Below are 17,638 nucleotides of genomic sequence, written 5' to 3'. Positions count from 1 at the left end.
CTGAGCACACATGTAGACCTGCCATTACCATTAATATATTACCCCAAAAGTATGAAAAATAAAACACGTTGCAATGTCCTGGAGTTTGTATTTGAATAGTTAATTTAGTTAACAACAGGATTGTACTTGCCAAGGCTTGAGCATCTCATGGAAGTGAGGTACATATGCTATTATGATTATTTTTTATTATTATTAATCTAAGATGTAATCTGAGCAGTAGATCAGGAAAACAGACTTTTTGGTGTAGGCTGGGCTTTAACATTTTCATTTTCTGGCCTTTTTAGTGTCTTTCACTGACTTTGTTATACTTTGACCCAGGCCCTCTAGTGCTTGTCCTCCAGGTTTTGTTGACAGAAAATTGCTGCTGCGCGTCTTAGTGCATTGGAGGGTGTTCCCTGCTGTGATGTTTGTGGCTGCTGACGGAGGAGCTGATCTCTCCATTTGCTGCAGCAGCTTCAGGCAAGCTGACAAGCAAAGACTGTTTTGGGGATGGAAATTAAAGGTTATTGTGGTCATCTCTATCATCACCTCTCATGTGGGGATAGCGAGCAACAAAAGCAGTATCTTGAACTTTAAGCGCTGCCAGGCTGCCCATTGCTTGATATACTGAGATACACAAATCCCAACTTTAGGCAAGGGCTTCAAATTCAGGGAATGCAGAATAAGATGCTTCTAAATAAATTTGCTGCTGTTATTATTAAATATATATTCAATATTATTATTGTTAAAGGCAAACAGTAAAGGCAATTCCATATCTGTATTGGGCGATGCACAACCCCATGCTTAATATTTAGCATCTTTCCTAGTCCTTGTGCTAGTGAAGGATTTCTGGAGAGCTTGTGAATGGCCACCCCACACCTTTCCTGGTCTGACCCGCTTCTCCTGTTCCAAGAAGCTCGTTGGAGGTTTTGCTGTTAGCTATGGCCAGTGCCCATCTCCTCAACGAGTACAGCCCTCAGTGACTGTGTGGAGATGAATGTGAGTGTTGTGACTATTGCTGTTGTGTGACAGCACCGCAGAAAAGTGCCGCTCCGTTCTGCTGGGCAGTCTATAATTGCTTCTGGTTTAATCCCTCTGTGTGGAGCCTGGAGCAGCTCTGGGTGTCCAGCACAGCTTGTGTGCCCACCCTGACACCTCCCGCAGTGCTCAAACAGCTCCTGCAAGCTCCCTCTTGGCTGCCATAGGCAGAAACCATGCTTGCCTGGGTGGTGCTCGGGAAGATGGGCTGCTGGGAGGAGATGCATGGTGTCATTTGGGAAAGGAAAAGTTGCTACATTTGGGTATGTGTGTGTGTAAATAAAATATTTCAGTGTTGTTCCATTTCTGTAGTTCAGCATATCCCATTTCCAATTCTAGCAGTCTTTCAAGAGCTTTGTCATCTCCCAAACTGCATTTTTTTTTTCTATGAAATGATATTTGAAAAAATGTTTTAGCCCAGCTCTGTGGTTCAGTAACATTTTCTCTCCCTCCCAGCCCCCTCGTCCCCTCCGTGCGAGGCAGAGCTCAGCCAGCAGCAGCAGCGAGGCTGGAGGCTGGCAGTGTCGGGGGGTTACTGAACACACAAACTCCTTCATGCTCTTTTCCCCTTTTGTGTGTCTCGGTCCCCACTGGATTGCTACCCTTCTGACAGGAATATTCCTGAAAATTCATTTGCCTGTAAAGATACTGAAATCATTTAACTTCTCTATGAAAATCTTGGATTTATGCAAAACCCACATAACTAGTTATAGGCAGGGGCTGACCAGCTACTCTCAGCCTCCCTCCTCTTTCCCCTGTCTCTAAAAGTAATTTTTGACAAAAGCTCTCCTGCAAAGGGTTCTATTTAAACTTTAGGCATGTTGATCACTGTTGCTTTCCTCTAACCTTTTGTCAGCTCACCCTGCTTTCCCACAGCCTGCAGCGAGGACGAGACCCCCTCGCATGGGAGCGTGTTGTGGCAGCTTGCTGCACTTGGGGAGCTTGTGGTGACCGATTGCAACTGCAGACATTAACATGTCACTTAGTATTAATTTTCTGTTGTTGTTGTTTCGGGCTGGATTAAAAAGAGGAAGGATGGTTTCCTCTCTGAAGTTGGATTGAGTGCCCCTGGGGTTTGCAAAACCAGTAATTAAAATGGTTTCATCAGTCAGCCTTTTCTATGAGCCTGCGAGTCTGATGAGTTGAGGGGTCCTGATGCCTTGATGGGGTTTCCTGGAGCAAGAACAGGTAACAGGGGGCTGGGGTAAGGCTAACATCAGTGTGTTCAAGCAGTGCAATATTAGCAGTGTTCAAAATATGAGTACTGTAGCAGTAACAGCTGCAAGTCGTGTCTTGCAAAGGTCCCCTCTCAAAAACATGAAAACGGAGAGATTTCTAGAGACATAAATGGGCGCTGAACATCCTGCTACTGTGACCTTTCTCTGGGAGGTAGACACTTAACTCCACAGTGGTTTTCCACTTCAGAAGCCATTGGATAAAGTCTGAAAAATACAGTGAACATAAGTCAGGTGTAAATACTGAATGCTGTTACCTTACCTGGTGGCTTTCAGGTGATAAAGGTGTGGCAGTCAAACAGCATAACCCAGTCTGCTTGTCCCCATCTCTAAGAATATATGTAAGCTCACCAAGGGCCTGCAAGGTGATACATGTGGGACATCTGTATGTATGTATGTATATCAGACACATACAGATGGGACAAAGGTATGTTTATGATATGTTGCAATGACAGTAACTGCATAGATTCAGCTATCTTTACATTGCTTAAAATGTCTGAATTCTAGGGTAGAACAAAGTAAATTTCTGAAAAGACAGGCTGACATTTTCCCCCACTTGCATATTCACTATCTACAGGCTAAAATTGTCTCCAAGCTTCTCATTTGTTCTGACAGGTATAATTGTGGTCTAAAGTTTTGAGATAAGTTTTGATCCTTGGTGGAATATGAATTTAGGTAAAGGTCTCTGAGCCCACAGGCTCGGGTAGGAATCAGACCATATGAAATAAACAGGTGAGAATTTCCCCTGTGTGGCTGAAAATTTGAGCCTGTCATTTCTGTGAAGGTTTGTAATTTTTGTGCATGATTAAAGATGCTCATCCAGTCTTTTTGAAGTCACTTAAACTAATAAACTCAGCTTCTTACTTAAAGCACAAAACTGACAACATTAATTTTGAAGAACAGAGGAAGGAGTAAGTCTGAGTTTTGCTCGGAAAATGTTCTCTGGTGAAGAAATCTTGTATGCCAAGCTTTAGCTCAAAGCGAATGCTAGGGCCATATATGACCCCGTGAAAAACACTCCTTAAAACGCTCCTTAAAACGTCAGTGTTTACAAACTGACTTTCAAAAGTACTTAGAATTGGCCCTGGGAGTTTTACCATTCTCATCAGTGGGAATAGATCTAGGTCAGCGCAGAGAGCCCAGATGGAGCCCGGCTGGCTTCAGCGCTCTCTGCACGGGAGGACGGCGGCGGGGCAGGCGGCACAGTGCCTGCAGTAGGGCCTGTTACAGGCACACGCTGCTTGTAGATATCTCTCAGGTCTTTTGGGCACAAAAAGCTTTTAAAGTATTCCACACAGAGCATAAAATAAGCTCTAATTGAGAGCGCTTTTTAAAAAACACGACGTATAATAAATGATTGCCAGAAGAATAGAGACATTTGAAATTACTCAAAACAACTTTGCTTGAGAAATATCTGTAAGAATTGATGTTATAAAATAAGTGATATAAAATCTGCTGCAGATAAATTTGTTACTGTAGTAACTTACAGCATAACATTTTTCGATTCTTCAAGTACCATAAAAGCATCGTAAGTATAAATAGGCTTATAATTTTCCTGGATTGTTCTTGAAGTTTGAATAATCCGTTTCAGTGAGGCCCAGCTATGTCTAGAGTGCAACAGGCACAAGCACGTGCAGCACCGATGGCTTTTCTCTTCTGCATCTAACAGCGGCTGTGGATTTTACAGGTTGTTTTGCTGTCTGAATAGTTAAATCTTGTGGTTATTCAGGTTATTCTTGTGTGTCATGGTAGCAGAAATCCACACTGATTTCAGGGACTCCCGGTGTGCTTGTTGTCTAACAAAAAATGAAATATCCCTGATGGGAAGATGGTAAGGAAAGGAAAGGAAAACTTCTGTTAACACAGTTTTACAAATAATCATCTCATAAAGGCAGCTAAATCATATACTGAAGGGACCTCCAATTCCATGGCAAAAATAAGGGAATTAAACTTAGTCTTTTATAACAAGCTCTTTATTTTTCCCTAAAGCAGTGTTAAAACCAGAAGAGTGATAATGCAATGTTGAAGGCAGTGCCATTTAGAATGCTAATTTCTGCAAAACGGATTTATATACGTTTGACTATGAGGCTTGGTCCTAGACTCTGGAAAACTGTCTGGCACCTCTCGTGGTGTGCTGCTCAGGCACATTGAAGTCCATCAGCTGGAGAGTTAATGGCTCTCCTGTCAGTGTGGTGCATATTTAATTAGTCAGAATTTCCCCAGATGAAGCAGCTTTGTGTGGGAACTTGTTGAAATTGGGCACCTTCAGCTGCTCCTTAATACTCTGTATCCCACCAGTGACTGAAATGATACTGAAGTTAGCTTAATAAAAGGAAAATTGGGATCAAACAGTAAGATGAAATAAAACTGGTGTTGATTATTGCATCGTTTCAGCTCTATAGGCTATGAGTAACAGATCTTGGCTCCTGCAGCTGGAGCTCATGGGGGTGGGCACGTGTCTGCCCCCAGCACCCAGATCCAGGGCAGCAGTGGGGCTTGTGACTGAAAGTGTTCTGACAACACTGCTCCTTTCCAAGTGTTCAGTGATGTGAAGAGGTTGGCTTACACGTAGGTGTGTATGCCTACATGTGTATGTGCCTGTGCTGATGCAATTCTATGCACAGAGATTTTTATAATCTAGCCAGGAGACGGCAGGAGGGAAACCTTTGTGGTGGAACAGTGGTGGCACAGGCCAGGTAGATTTCCTTGCGCTTTTCCAGCGGCACCTGTCATAAAATCATAGAACCATTCAGGCTGGAAAAGACCTTAAAGATCATTGAGTCAGCTTTTGAGCTGCACCCCTCTACTTACTGTTGGGTGAAATTTTGTGAGTTCAGTGCCCCAAAAGGCAGACCGGAGGGTTGCCTTGTCCTCTACAGCGCAAAGGTGCTGCTGGTGGCAAAGAGAGTTTAAAGCCAGCCCCATCTCCTACAGAACTGCTCTGTGAACAGTGGCCTGACAGACTGGATGGGTTTGGCTGTCCTTGGGGGTCCTGTCCCTTTGGGCCTTCCCAAATGCCTTCTCCAACCCAGTTTCAGCTGGGAGCATGGTCCCGTGCTGGAGCTGTGCCCCAGCTGAGGGTCTGGGCTATGTGTGTGAGGGGGGCAGCGGGCAGTGCCCCTCCGGGCTTCGGCCAGTCCCTCCCTCCAGGGAGTCAGCCCCATACAGCTGTGCTTAAAGTAGTTTCCATTTAGCATCGGTAATTTGTTTTCGTGTTAATACTTTTCCCAATGATGCCAACAGAGCTTTGGTACAAACAGTATGCAAAACATGGTCTCGCGTCTCTGATGGGCACCAGGTTATTTTCTACACTGCCTGTCAGTGTCCTAAAGCCCAGGAGAGGCTACAGCTGCTTACGAAGGCTCACGCGCATCCATGGGAAAGCAGGAATAAGGAATAGCACTGGTCACACTGGTGCCCAGTAAACAAACAAACTGAACTGTAACTGAAATCAGACAGCTGTGTAATATCTCTATAGAAGATGTGAAGAAGAGTTCAATGTCAGCGAAGATAAGAAAGTAAACACTATTTTCCAGCTTCAAAGACAGTGTAACTAATGTTGCAGGGACATTAATTACATGGAAAAAAAATTAAAACTCTAAAATTGCACTTGACAGAATCCCTTTAAACTAATATAATGTTAGAGTCTACTAATGGTTTCTGGCTCCAAGAAGTTTCCACAATTTTCTCTTTATTTAAGTCTTAAACTCTCTAAATTAAATGCAATTGGAAAATCAGTTATCTTGTTTTGCTTTATGCTCTTGCTAACTCAGCATCATTATATGATCTTGTTTTCCAGTCTAAAAGTTTTCCCTCTTGTCATTGCCACAAAGTTTTGCTAGAGCAGAGCTGAAAAAATCATCCCTGTAATGAAGTGGTTTCTAATTTCTCTTCTGCTCATAGGGCCAACATACCTTGCACTCCCAGTATTTATCAGCTACAACAAAACTATTTCTGGGGTGAGCCCTGGGATGTAAGGGGTGTGATGTCCCTGGGCAGCATTGCCCGCTGCTGCTGAACCTCAACCATTTGTAGAGATGCTGCTGAAGGATGGCTTCAAGGCTGGTGTTCTGGGCTGCCTCTGCTCTCCTGGAGCTAAGCAGGAGCCGGGGCTGGGGAGCATCCCTGCGTAGGACATCCTGCTTTGGGCTGGGAGCATGAGGAGGAGAAAGGAGAAAACCTGTGCATCAAGCCTGTGACCGCAGCTGTGCCCTCCCCCAGCTCTGTCCAGGGCACCAGGCAAGTGAAGTCACATCCTATTGTATTTTTTTTTCCCCCAGCACTAGGCAAATATATATTTTTTAATTTATATAATTTTATAGTTATATAATTTTAAAGCTGAGACTTGAAGTCTCACTGATGGGGAAACCGAAGTCTCTTTGGGACAGGGTCCATGCGGAAAATCGTGTTCTGCAGAAGCCAGTCTCAGGCTGAGGGATGGGTTTTTGTCTGGTATGTCTGCACTGTCCTTTGTCTCATATTGACACTTCCTTTTGGGATATATATTAACCATATGTCTGTGGCTATTAGTAAGTAAAGGAAGGCAGTATCTCAGTAAATAATTGCTATTCTGACCCTCAGTTAATCCCCTGTTAGCTCAGAATAATGTCACTTTAAACTGCTGGGGCTGTTTTATTCTTTCATGTGGGTCATAGTTTTGAATCGGTGTTATGCTTTGAATCGAGAGAGAGACTGATCTGAGGTAAGCACTGAATACATATGTATTTGTACGGATGGAAAAAAACTGATTATGCTACCAGAGTAATCAGCAGGTACAGGAAAAGCACAAGCCTGTTTGGCTGCCATAACGTGGAGTTCTGGATATAAATATTAGTCAGAAACCTGCAAGGGTTTTCAGACTCTTGGTGTCTGCTCAGCAAGTGTCAAAGTTTGCTGTTGCAAAATTTTGCTCTTGTTTTGCAGTCTGAGAATAAACAGTTTTGCTTAGCTCCAGCAGCAGTCCTGAGCCTAAAAAGGTTGCCTTCAAACAGATCCAGAGAGCAATTCTGTTCTCCTGGGAACTCTCCCTCAGCATGGCAGGGGGAACCTCCCCGCCTGTGCAGAGCAGCATTGCTCCAGCGTTAGGCAGTGAGTAGTGCCGTGAGTCAGGCGGGGGAGCAGTGCTGAGCCCAAGCGGGCAGTGGGGCTGAGCTGCAGCCACACCAGAGCATGGGAGGGGGGGCTCAGGGGGGTTTCCTGGCGTCACTCTGGCAGGATGACTTGTTTGAGAGATGCTGAAAAGAAGAAGGGTTGTGCTTGGTATAGCTAAGGCAGTTTTCTCCCTCCAGCTTGTAGGAGAAGATGTAATGTTCATGTAAGTGGTGCGGTGGAAAGCAGAGCTGCCTTGGTAGTGATTCTCTTAGCTGACCTTTTGCTTTACTGGTGATTTGGATGATTCCTTTCCTTTGTCCAGAAGTTGTGCAGTTTGCTTCAACGGGCTGAAAATGTTCTTATTTTGTTTCTAAGCGTTTGCTAGATGAAGGGCTCTATGTGCCATTCACAAGGTATTGCCCTAACGGAGAAGGTCCCACGTAATTTTTTTGCATTCGTTTGGCAAATGAGGCCACCCGAGAGCTGCTCGCTGGTCATGTGGTGGCTGCCACCCCCTTCCCAGTGTGGAGATGCTGAGACAAGATTAAAATGCTGTTGTCGTTGTGGGCAGCGTATTCTGGAAACCAAACCTCATGAACGAAAGAGCAGCTGTAATGAAGTGATATACTGTTGGTCTTGGGGCTAGTGTGGTTAAGGAGAAGCTATAGCTCTTCCTAACAAGGAAAAAAGCAATTTCTTAGAGTTGAACTTCACAATAATGAAATGTGAAACTCTGTGTCGGTATTACTTCTGTAGCTAAGGGCCATCTGCTGCTGATGAATCAAAATGTCCTCGGTCTCCAAAGAAATTCACAGAAAGGCCAAGAATAGTTTTGTAGTTTTAGAGGCTGTGGAGCATCTCTTGAGTTACTCATAACTAGCTGCAATACCTGAAGCCATAAAGTCAGCCTCCCCCCCACCCCTTTTATTTCTTTTCAGAAAAAAACAGAAAGAATCTAACGCAGAAAACAGAATAGTAGAAACTAAAAAAGGTAGAGTTGAATTAAATTCTGTATTTGTGGGAGCAACATAATGAAATGTGTAGTCCTGTGTGTAACTCGGAAAACATCATGTATATAGCATAAAAAAAGGATTTTGAAGAGCTGCTTGTGCAAAACATAGATTAAAATAAGAGTATCACCGCTTCCAAATATTCTTTTTACATCAGGCTCAATAGTATTTAAGTGTGTTTTTTATGTATTCACTCTAATGTGACTGGTAAGGAGGATATAGAAGAATAATTAGAGATAAGCCACTTTTCAATTAACTGCTACCTGCTGCTACCCACTGGTGGACATAAATTACTGGCAGATAATTTTATCCTTGTATTACTTGAGAACCTTTGGCCATCATCTGCTTGACCTAAATTCTTAATGACATTATGAGGCCCTAGTTAAATATAAAAATAATGATTTTGGAGAGCAGTTCTTTAATAAAGTTCCTTGGGCTGTATTTTTCTTGTGTTCAGCTCAGCATGTGAGTGTTTTTGTGTTTAGCATGGACTGACATAACCCATTAGAAGCTACATTGGAGAATGGGATGTAACAGAGAAAAGACTGTCAAGATGCGTTCAAAGGAAATTATGACTGAGTTTATGACAAAAAACAATGATTTGTATTCATGGATCTGTGACTGGATTACAGTCCGTCTTAGCATCTGATGCATCATTTCTTGAACCCCTAATGATCCGGAAAGGCAGGATGTACAGTGCTTACAGTGAAAAAGTGGGTAGATTTCAAATTAGCCATTTGAAATCAGTATAATTTTTTAAACCTCAAATTTAAACTTAATCTAATCCAAAAATGGAAATTCATACAGAAAGAGGTTTCTGCTCTTAAACATTAGCAAGTTTTCTACTCTGTAAAGTGTCCAATCAAGAAATAGAATGTAATCTTCAACAGTTAAAAACTAATTAGTGAGCTTGCGTATTTCAGTGTAAAATCAGTTCTTTCTACAGTAGGAGTGAAGCTTACTCCTACTGCAAGGAAAAAATGTCTCTTCATACATACCAAAACTCAACCAATAATAATACAGTCACTTTCTTCTATATGCGTGATAAACACAGTCATGATTTATGCAAAAAATGGAATATGGTGTGATGGGTGTGGTTGTTGTGCCTGTGTCTATCTGGGGCCTGTATCGCAGTTGTGGTGAGTGGGCACGTGTGGTTCTCCTTTGAGACAATGTGATGGCTTCCCCTTCCCCTGAGGCAATCGCTGCTTGGAAAAGCCCGCCAAGGGAGATAAGGAAAGCACGCCAGGGAAAGCCCGCCAAAGGAGACAAAGACCTTGAGATTTGAAAAAGCGCGCCAAAGGAGAGCCAATAGGAGGAGGAGGCATACCCTAACGGCCCGGTGGGGAAAGAGCAGGACGAACATCTGGCAAGAGGAGATTGGTCAAGATCCGGGCATAAAAGCCGCTGCTTTTAGGACTCAGGTGTGCTTGGCGTGGAACTAATTGAGTTCTCTGTGCACCCAGTGCTGTTTTTGCTTATTGTTTCTCAACCTAAATTGATTGAACCCAAAATAAAATTGTTTTAATTGTTATTGTTTATAACATATGGAAGTTAATGTCATTGGTCTACTATTGATACTTGCACAGATACTTACACCAAGTGCTATTAGTAAATGAGTACTTACACAGCACCGATGGTACAGATCACACTGTGCAATAGGCTAACTGCTCGAAGCACGATGGTTAGAAATATATGTAATGTGTAGTCAGCATAAGTTTTATTTAGTCTCCTGTTTCTACTACCCCACTCAACACTTTCCTCTCCATCTTATATGCCTAAGCAGAAAACGATGATTCATATATCCACTAAGTTCTCATTTTGATGCTATTTTCTCTTTTTTGGGTTTTGAACCAAATGTACTTTATTATGAGATTCATTTTCAACAAGTCCTTGCAGTATTAGTACATTGCTTTAACGTGATACCATCTTCAAAGACCTAATCAAAACGGTACCTCTCCATTTTAGTAATCACTTTGTTTTGCTGATCCTAAATGGTGGAGAATCTCTGTCACTGGCAGTTTTCAAGATGTGATTGGACATGGTGCTAGAAAATCTTACCTAGGCTCCGTTTCCCGTGAAAGTTTGGGCCAGATGATCTTCCACGGTCCCTTCCAACATGGACTGTACTACAGTTCTAGCTGTAAAGTCATGCAAATTAGTTTTTAATCATCAGACATTGAAATAGCTCCAAGTTTTTAGCCTTTGGATTTTCAGTCTTTTTCCCAACACCCTGAGGATGAGACTTTGTTTAAATACAAACAGAGACTCTTCCACTATGACACGACTCCTCTGGAAAATGTTTGAGCAAAACACCATATTGCATGAAATTAGCCATAAAGCTGGCAATATTGTAAATTAGGAGAGCAAGGGAAAGCCAGCATGTTATGGTTACATCTGACCTGTTGAGTCTAATGGGGGTGCAAACAAAGGCAGTTTGAGCTGGGAACAGTGACCACAGGCAGCATGCAGCACCACGGGATCAGCCTGTGAACATGGCATGTTTGCAGATTGCATCTAAATATACCAAAAAAAAAAAAAAAAAAAAAAGAAGGAACTTTGCTGAAAACCAAACCTAGCTCCCCTAGTTCTCAGATGAAAAGAAGTACAGCCTGGAAGAGCAAAATATGTTCCTCTCTTTGCACTTGAAATAGCACATCACTGGGGAGGGACTAGATGGAGGTGGCAGCTTCCGGAAGCAGGTGGGATGGAGTTCAAGCACATCAGAGAATGTTTCCACAGGGTAAAAGATCAGGATTTGTCCAACTGTGTCTAAATATCATGTCCTTCCGAGCCATATGGAAATGCTCAAGGGGAAAAATATTATCTGGTCTTTGTCATAAATGCTGCTAAGCTCTCTTCCCAACTGTTCCTTGATACTGATTATCTCAATAGAAAGGCAATGTAATAGGGAAATATGAACTACTGTTGGAAGAAAAGAAAACCTACAAATGGATTTCCAGAGGTTACTTTTGATCTAACATTTTCAACTTTAATTTATTATTAAAAAGAACTTAGCCAATCTGCATGTTTTCACTAAAAAAATCAATCCCTTCTTGGAGTTATGGAAGTAAAAATGTATTTCTAAAGAGAGTAAACTTTAATTTAAAACATCCACAAATTTCTTCAATATTTCTTTAAAACTGTTTTCAGGCTACGAATCTGTTTATGGCTGAGCTGGAGGAAAATTTTATGGCTGAGTTATAGCCCCCTCTCCCTTAAAATTGGAAGCCCATAAACGATGAGATTGCAACAGGCAAAGAAGGAAATGATTATAAGGCGCAGATAAGAGGAATTCATCAAACCAAGGTCAAGAGAAGGAAGAACCTTGGAAATGTTCTGAAAGCAATGAGAAACCCACTCACGAAGGCATCATTATCCAAAGGGCTAATATCATGTAGTGAAAGGAGTGTCTGTCCATATTTTCTTTTCCTCCACATATGGATTTCTGAAGTCCAATTCCAATTAAGATGCATGTCCGTGGAATTTGATAGTGAGTTGAAAATAAAAATGCAGTACAAATTTTTAGTAAGAAACCCTAGGTATGCCTTCGCAAATTGTGAATTCAGATTTACTTTAGGTAGTGGCAGGCACCCAAAAGCCTTCTTGCTTGTTGCAAGTTTATCTAAATCTCTTGGAACTATGAATTAGGCTTGCAACCTCTTATGATAACCACCTCTTGGAAAAAGAGTGGTGGCACTTCTATTTCAGTCCACAGTAACATCCTGTCATGGTATTTCAGCTCATCATCTTCTGATCTCAACCAGAACCTGAAAGTGCAAAAGTGCATGAAAAATAAAAATAATCTCGTTATCAGACTTCTCTGAACCTTGATAAAAAGGTTTGGGTCAGGGTAGGCTTGAGGGATGAGGAACAGCACTAAGAGGTTCTTATTTTCCCATGCGAGTTGTCCCATCCAAATTTTACGATGGTGAAAGTTGTCTGATTAAATTGCCCGTTTTTCTGTTTACGCTTTGATAAATCACTTTTACGCAGACAGTAAAAAGCACAGAAAACCTGGCAGATTCCTAACTGGTCAGTTATTCATGTGCTACTTCTCTCTGTGCTGAAGACAGACTTAAACACAGGAATTGTTCCCTTTTTTTCAGCAGGATAAATGCTGGTCTGAAGGTGATTGAGGACAGGGCTGGCTTGGAGCAGAGTCCCGGGCAGGATGGTGTCCTTGGGAAGCACCTTCCAAAAGGTGTACAAACTGGCATTTCCAACCGGCAAAGAAAGGTTTCCCAAGTGACCTATCTCAGGAGGGAAAAATTAAAAGTGAGATGGAGCTGACCCAAACATTTCAAAATTGCACCTCTTCTTTTTTCTAAAGTTTTAAGGTTTCTGAAATGAATTTTTTGCTGTGTAAGGTAAAACAGGCCCCAGGCAACTTTAACTTGCATGACCAGCATTTGCCGACCTTGGCAGAAACACAAAGGTCGCATTTAACTTCTCACACAGGCGAGGCACCAGACAAGGTCTGCTATGTATTAGGAATAACAAGGATTTTCTTTACTATCTATTGTGCAAGTTTCTTCTTTTCATCCACTCTTTCCTTCAGAGAATGCACTGATTTCCCGTGGAACGGGGGTCCCTTCATTAAGACTAAGTATAGCCACTGATTCCTGTCCATGCTGAGTGCTTCGGTGGCAAGAGCAGCTAATTTGGAGTTTGAATGGGAGCTTTGTTTGGTTTTGTTTTGTTTTTTTTAAGTAAACAACAACAAAAAAAGACTTAAAAAGCAAGAGATAATGGGAAAAGGTATTTATAATCCTTTGACATCTTGATAGAAAGAAATGATGCTCATTGCATTACTCCTGAGCTTCAGCAATGTGTTAGGATTTTCCCTTAGTAGAATTCTAATTCTTGTGAAAAATTTAACATTTATGAACAGAAAGAACAAATGCAATGGTAAATTTGACTCTTTGGTAAAATAAAATAGGATATTTTTTTTTTTTTCATGTATCGACACATTACATACAATCATAACTGGGACTGAAGGCTGGTCCGGTGAAAGAGGGGTGTCATTTGATTTGTCCCTGTCTGCCAAACCCAGGCCACTCACCAAGGGTAGGGTGCAGCTGCCTGGATTTCTGACCCTTCTAGCAGGTGGGATTGAAATGGTGCAGGGAACCCATGTAGGTCATGACTGCAGCAGTGCGGTGAGCAGCATCCTCTGAGCAAGACGCTGAGCAGAGCCGTGTGATTTTGCAGATGCGTGGAGGGGAATAGCGAGATGAAGGGGAACAGATATGCCCTGTAAATGGAAATGTTTTGCCCCTTTTTTTGTGTGTGGAGGAGAAAAGATATCTTCATCTCTTCCAGCAAGCTGCTGCATTTATGTGCTGCCAAAGGCTTGTACTGTTATATCCTTAACCTCTGTCCGTATGGCTGACCTCCAGGCATGGGATCCAATGCTGGACATTGTCCTGTTTTGGGGTATTCCTGCAGATGACATAAAATGTCTGGAGGCTCCTTAGTCCTGAGAATATTATGACTATGCAGGAGCACCTGTAATTTAGTTTTGCTTTATTTTCAAGTAGACAGATAGTGTTATTTGCTGCTATTCCCCTTTATTTATAATGAAAGCCATATGATTATGAACTAGAGTTTATTACTGTCAATAATAACTGATGTGATAAACTGATCTGCTCGGTAGAGTACTATGGGACAGACCCTAGAGGGAATAAAGGCCCAAGAAAGCTGGTTAATGTTCAAGGATCACCTCCAAGCTCAGGAGTAACGCATCCCGGTAAAATGGAAGTCAAGTGAAAATGCCAGGAGCATTGCATGGATGAACAAGGAACTCCTGGACAAACTCAAATGCAAGAAGGGTGCCTACAAGGAGTGGGAGCAAGGACACGTAGCCTGGGAGGAATATAGAGTAATTGTTTGAGCAGCTGAGGATCAGGAACTGAGGAAAGCTAAAGCTCTGATAGAATTTAATCCAGCCGGGGATGTCAAAGGCAATAAGAAAAGCTTCTATGGGTACATCGGTGATAAAAGGAAGACTAGGGAAAATTTGGGCCCACTTTGGAAGGAAAAGAGAGACCTGGTTACGCAGGACATGGAGAATGCTGAGGTACTCCATGACTTTTTTGGCTCAGTCTTCAGCAGCAATGCTCCAGCCACACTGCCCAAGTCACAGAAGGCAAAAGCAGGGACTGAGGGAATGAAGGACCACCCGCTGTAGAAGAAGATAAGGTCTGAGACCATCTAAAGAAGTAAAGAGTAGACCCTCCTGGAAACTGTGCTGACCCGTGGTAAATAAGGAGGTGATTGTTGATGGCACACATGGCTTCACTAAGGGCAAATCATGCCTGAAAATTTGGTGGCTGCATCCCCAGCGGCGTGGCCAGCAGTCGAGGGAGGGGATTGTCCCCCTCTGCTCCGCTCTGGTGAGACCCCCTGCAGCCCTGCGTCCAGCTCTGTGCCCCCAGCATAAGGAGGACACGGAGCTGCTGGGGCGAGCCCAGAGGAGCCCAGGAAGATGCTCGAAGGGCTGGAGCCCCTCTGGTGTGCGACAGGCTGAGGGTTGGGGTTGTCCAGCCTGGAGAAGGGAAGGCTCCGGGGACACCTTAGAGCAGCTTCCAGTGCCTGAAGGGGCTGACAAGAAAGCTGGAGGGGGGCTGTGGTCAGGGGTGTGAGTGACAGGACAAGAGGGAACGGCTTTCAGCTGGAAGAGGGGACATTTATATTAGATACAAGTAAGAAATTCTTTACCATGAGGGTGGGAGGCGCTGGCCCAGGCTGCCCAGAGCAGCTGTGGGTGCCCCGTCCCTGGCAGGGCTCAAGGCCAGGCTGGACGGGGCTCTGGGCAACCTGGGCTGGGGGGAGGTGGCCCTGCCCGGGGCAGGGGGCTGGAGCTAGGCGGGCTTTTACGGCCCTGCAAACACAAACCAGTCTGTGATTCTATAAGCTTGTGGAAAGCTAGAAGGAGGAGTTATTACCCTTTTAATCAGCATTTTCTTTATGCAAAATAAATGCTTGGATGGACCAGTAGCTAGATGCTGAGCCGCAGCTCTGTGCTTAAGTGGCTGAAGTCTTATTTCTTTTAGAATCCTAGAACAGTTTGGGTTTTTACTTCACTTCAACCTCCATGAAGCTTTATGCTAAAGATTGCTGAGCATAAACCACAACGTGTGGGTTCGGTAGCGCCCGCTTCTCGAGTGGCGATAAGCAATCAGGTCTGTGACAGCATATTAAAAGGCAACTGTATAGACAATGCACTTTATTGCCTAATCAAAACATCCGAGGTTTTTACATTTTGCAAGGTTGACTTGCCAAAGGCTTCCTCGAGCTGCACATGCTGCAGCTTTGTCTTGCTTTTATGCCTTATTGAATTCCATTAAAAGACAAACAACTCTCGCAGTCGTTAGGCACCTCGCTGACAACACCTGTCAGTCTGTCACTCCGAGTCAGAGGCAGGTACCGTGGAGCTTCGTTTTGGCAGAATTAGGAGGAAAATAGAAAGAAACATATCTGGGGCACCTGTTCTCAGCAAAGGAGTGATGGGATTATTATTACCAAAAATGAACTCAGTGTGCTGCTCAAAGAAAACGGATAACAAGTGCTGCTGCACTAATCAATGCTGTTCAGCATGTTCATGGATTTTGGAACGTTTTCCTGATTTTTTGTGGGGAAGGGGCATGTCTATCAGAAATATTCAGCTACACACACCCTGGAAATGTGCACACAGACACATAAACAAACACACTGAAACGCACATTCTTCAGCAATTAATTGCCATTAACCTAACTCGTGTTTGTGACCTTGCAAAGTGAGTAACAAGTACTACTTTAATCCCCGGAGATTTAATTTGCTTTAGAAGGGCTATTAAAAGGATTAAGGACTAATTGTAAGTAACTTTTTTTTTTTTCTGAGATGGAAAGGTTTGTTATTATACCCGGTATGTACACGGAGGCAAAACATCTTTTCTACAGAGGTAAAAGATTAAAGGGTTTGAAAACAAACACTACAGATAATTTTTCTTGAAAAATGTGCAGTAGCTGTAAGTCTCTGGTTGTGTTTGGTCTTTTAACAGACATTATTCCAACAATTATTACTTAGCGACTTGCATGTTCAATGAAGCCTGTGTGAAAACAATTTGCAGTTTTGCCTTTGTTTCTATTTTAAATCTTTCCTGGGTTTCAGTCTTATTTCATCGAGGTTATAGGGAAAGAAAACGGCAGATGTCTCTGGTGAGTCTGCGTTACCTTAGCTCTGCTGAATGAAATGCTGTTGCCCAGGTCTGCAGCTCCTGGAAGCCACCTGGGAAGGACACCTCAGTGGGGATTTTTATGGAAATTCGATCATTCCAGGTTGTTCTGGCCTTACGGACAGGAAAACAGGGCGATGCCCGATAGTCTATGAAGTCTATCAGTTATGGGTAAGTAAAATTAGGCATATGTTCTTTACATACATACAAAATGAGTGAAAACAGTACGTAGAGAGAAACAGCAAAGAAAGTGCATCTGAGTAGAGCACATCCTATGTGGCATATTTTCATACGCGTGGATTTCAAATTCAACTTAATTCTTTTATTTCTGCTGATGATTTATTATAGACCCGTTACTACTGGTCCTGACGTGTAATTTTTTAGAACCGTAGCATGCCTATTGTGAATTAAGTTTTCAATTAGGAGTGAAGAAATCAGTGAAGTTGAATGTTGGGGTTTTTTTTCAGTCTGAAATGCTCTTAACTTGACCTACCTTGACTGAAGACAGAGGTATGTTGAGAGAGGTTTCACGTTGTTCTCCTGCACTAGCTGAATGCCCAGGAGCTGGTTCACATCTTGGCTCTTAGATGCTGCATGTGGCCCAGGACTTGCTTGGTCTGACTGAGCCATCAAGACATAAGCTCGCAAAGGTAAAAAAAAATAAAAAATAAAAATACCCAGTCCAAGTACAGTAGCCCTGGCATAGAAATACCAGTGGATTCCGTAGACAGTACAGCTTCTTCAACCAATGCTGAAAACTGTATGATTTAATCTTCTCCATTCCCCTGTCAGTGCACAACGGTTTGTGGCTGTTCCATTTGTGGCACCCAGACAATGGGTTCTCTCATTTTTCCAGACCTTTCCATATTATTATTGCGTCTCTACTATTCAGCCTGAATTTCCTTTTTTTTCAATGGATTTTTTATTTTCTCAGTCTGTGCCACTGCTGAGCCCAGCGCTGTGGTGAGCCTCTTACTCTGTTGGGTGTTTGTGTGTATCTCTGTGGCTCTTGCGCTCCTTCTGTGCCCCATGTGAGCCCAGGGAGGTCACAGCATCTGTGTTTAACA

Source organism: Falco peregrinus, chromosome 12 (assembly GCF_023634155.1).
Source record: "Falco peregrinus isolate bFalPer1 chromosome 12, bFalPer1.pri, whole genome shotgun sequence".
Lineage (NCBI taxonomy): Eukaryota > Metazoa > Chordata > Aves > Falconiformes > Falconidae > Falco > Falco peregrinus.
This window is presented reverse-complemented; position numbering follows the sequence as displayed.